The sequence below is a fragment of the Arachis duranensis genome, chromosome 2, assembly GCF_000817695.3.
Source record: "Arachis duranensis cultivar V14167 chromosome 2, aradu.V14167.gnm2.J7QH, whole genome shotgun sequence".
Classification (NCBI taxonomy): domain Eukaryota; kingdom Viridiplantae; phylum Streptophyta; class Magnoliopsida; order Fabales; family Fabaceae; genus Arachis; species Arachis duranensis.
Window position 1 is genome coordinate 35,245,945 of NC_029773.3, and position 3,926 is coordinate 35,249,870.

Here is a 3,926-nt window from a genome sequence, read left to right on the forward strand (position 1 = left end):
TATTACTTGGACGACCCAGTACACTTGCTGGTTAGTTGAACGGAGTTGTGAGCTTCTCTAACAGTGCCTGGAATTCTTTTATCACAATTTCGTCCACCAAGTTTTTGGCGCCGTTGCCGGGGATTGTTTGAGTATGGACAACTGACGGCTCATCTTGTTGCTCAGATTAGGTAATTTTCTTTTTATTTTCCTTTCAAAAAGTTTTCAAAATTTTTCTTTTATTTTCGTTTTTCTAAAAGAATATTTTCGAAAAAAATAAAATAAAAATTCAAAAAAATTAGAAAATCATAAAAATCAAAAATATTTTGCGTTTCTTGTTTGAGTCTTGAGTCAAATTTTAAGTTTGGTGTCAATTGCATGCTTTAAAAAATTTTTCTTGCATTTTTCAAAAATTCCATGCATTCATAGTGTTCTTCATGATCTTCAAGTTGTTCTTGGTAAGTCTTCTTGTTTGATCTAGATGATTTTCTTGTTTTGTGTTGTTTGTTGTTTATCATATGCATTTTTCGTTTGTTAGAGTCCATGCATTAAAGATTTCTAAGTTTGGTGTCTTGCATGTTTTCTTTGCATCAAAAATTTTTCAAAATTATGTTCTTGATGTTCATCATGATCTTCAAATTTTCAAAAATATGTTCTTGATGTTCATCATGATCTTCAAAGAGTTCTTGGTGTTCATCTTGACATTCATAGTGTTCTTGCATGCATCTTGTGTTTTGATCCAAAATTTTTATATTTTGGGTCATTTTTATGTTTTTCTCTCTCATAACTAAAATATTCAAAAATAAAAAAAATATCTTTTCCTTGTTTTTCTCCAAATTTTCGAAAATTTGAGTTGACTTAATCAAAAATTATCAAAATTAGTTGTTTCTTACAAGTCAAGTCAAATTTTCAATTTTAAAAAAATCTTGTCTTTTCAAAACATTTTTCAAGAATTATATCTTTTTCATTTTTTTCTATTTTTCGAAAATTTCAAAAATCTTTTTCAAAATGTTTTCAAAATCTTTTTCTTATCTTTATATCATATTTTCAAAATTACACTAACAATTAATGTGATTGATTCAAAAATTTGAAGTTTGTTACTTTCTTCTTAAGAAAGGTTCAATCTTTATGTTCTAGAATCTTATCTTGAAGTTTCTTGTTAGTGAAGTAAGTAATTTTAAATTTAAAAATTAAATCTTTTTATCTTTTATCTTATCTTTTTCAAAAATTTTATCTTTTTCAAAATTTGATTTCAAAATATCTTATCTAACTTCTTATCTTCTTATCTTTTTAAAATTTGATTTTAATATCTTTTTCAATCAACTAACTAACTTTTCATCTAAAAATCCGAACCCATTCTTCTTCATTCTTATCCCCTTTCTTCTTCTACTAACATAAAGGAATCTCTATACTGTGACATAGAGGATTCCTCTTCTTTTCTTGTTTTCTTCTCTTTCATATGAGCAGGAACAAGGAAAAAGGCACTCTTGTTGAAATCGATCCAGAACCTGAAAGGACTCTGAAGAGAAAATTGAGAGAAGCTAAATTACAACAATCTAAAGGTAACCTTTCAGAAATATTAGAACAAGAGAAGGAGATGGCAGCCGAAAACAATAATAATGCAAGGAGAATGCTTGGTGACTTCACAAAGCCAACGTCCAAATTTGATGGAAGAAGCATCTCCATTCCTGCCATTGGAGCCAATAACTTTGAGCTTAAGCCTCAACTAGTTGCTTTAATGCAACAAAACTGCAAGTTTTATGGACTTCCATCTGAAGATCCTTACCAGTTTTTAACTGAGTTCTTGCAGATTTGTGAGACTGTAAAGATGAATGGAGTTGATCCTGAAGTCTACAGACTCATGCTTTTCCCTTTTGCTGTAAGAGACAGAGCTAGAATATGGTTGGATTCGCAACCTAAGGATAGCCTGGACTCCTGGGATAAGCTGGTCACTGCCTTCTTAGATAAATTCTTTCCTCCTCAAAAGTTGAGCAAGTTGAGAGTGGATGTTCAAACCTTCAAGCAAAAAGATGGTGAATCCCTCTATGAAGCTTGGGAAAGATACAAGCAGCTGACCAAAAGGTGTCAATCTGACATGTTTTTAGAATGGACCATATTAGATATATTCTATTATGGTCTATCTGAATTTTCGAAAATGTCATTGGACCATTCTGCAGGTGGATCTATTCACCTAAAGAAAACGCCTAAAGAGGCTCAAGAACTCATTGACGTGGTTGCAAACAACCAATTCATGTACACTTCTGAGAGGAATTCCGTGAATAATGGGATACCTCAGAAGAAAGGAGTTCTTGAAGTTGATGCTCTGAATGCCATATTGGCTCAGAACAAAGTGTTGACTCAACAGGTCAACATGATTTCTCAAAGTCTGAATAGATGGCAACATGCATCCAACAGTACTAAAGAGGCAGCTTCTGAAGAAGCTTATGATCCTGAGAACCCTGCAATGGCAGAGGTTAATTACATGGGTGAACCCTATGGAAACACCTATAATTCATCATGGAGAAATCATCCAAATTTCTCATGGAAGGATCAACAAAAGCCTCAAAAAGGCTTCTCATGGAAGGATCAACAAAAGCCTCAACAAGGCTTTAACAATGGTGGACGTAATAGGCTGAGCAATAGCAAGCCATATCCATTATCTTCTCAGCAACAGATAGAGAATTCAGAACAAAACACTTCTAATTTAACCAATCTAGTCTCTTATCTGTCAAAGGCCACTTTCAGTTTCATGAATGAAACAAGATCCTCCATCAGAAATCTAAAGGCACAAGTGGGCCAGCTGAGTAAGAAAGTTATTGAAACTCCTCCCAGTATTCTCCCAAGCAATACAGAAGAAAATCCAAAAGGAGAATGCAAGGCCACTGATATAATCAATATGGCTGAATGCACAAGGGAGGAGGAGGACAAAAATCCTAGTGAGGAAGACCTCCTGGGACGTCCTTCAAGCAAGAAGGAGTTTCCTATTAAGGATCCAAAGGAATCTGAGGCTCATACAGAGACCATAGAGATTCCATTAAATCTCCTTCTGCCATTCATGAGCTATGAAGACTATTCTTCCTCTGAAGAGGATGAAGATGTGACTGGAGAGCAAGTTGCTCAATATTTAGGAGCTATCATGAAGCTGAATGCCAAACTGTTTGGTAATGAGACTTGGGAAAGTGAACCTCCCTTGCTCATTAATGAACTAGATACCTGGATTCAGCAAACTCTACCTCAAAAGAAACAAGATCCTGGCAAGTTCTTAATACCTTGTACCATAGGCACCATGACCTTTGAAAAAGCTCTACGTGATCTAGGGTCAGGGATAAATCTTATGCCACTCTCTGTAATGGAGAAGCTGGGGATCATTGAAGTACAACCTGCCTTGTTCTCATTACAATTGGCAGACAAGTCATTGAGACAAGCTTATGGAATAGTAGAGGACGTGTTAGTAAAGGTTGAAGGCCTTTACATCCCTGCTAATTTCATAATCTTAGACATTAGGAAGAAAGAGGATGAATGCATCCTCCTTGGAAGACCTTTCCTAGCCACGGCAGAAGCTGTGATAGATGTCAACAGAGGTGAATTATTCCTTCAATTGAATGGGGACTACCTTGTGTTTAAGGCACATGGCCATCCCTCTGTGACAAAAGAGAGTAAGCATGAAGAGCTTCTCTCAGTTCAGAGTCAAGAAGAGCCCCCACAGTCAAACTCTAAGTTTGGTGTTGTGAGGCCACAACCAAACTCTAAGTTTGATGTTAAGATCCCATATCCAAACTCTAAGTTTGGTTTTGGGACTATACAACATTGACCTAATCACCTTGTGGCTCTATGAGAGCCACTGTCAAGCTACTGACATTAAAGAAGCGCTTGTTGGGAGGCAACCCAATTTTATCTAATTTTTATTTTATATTATTTTATTGTTATTTTGTGTTTTATTAGGTACA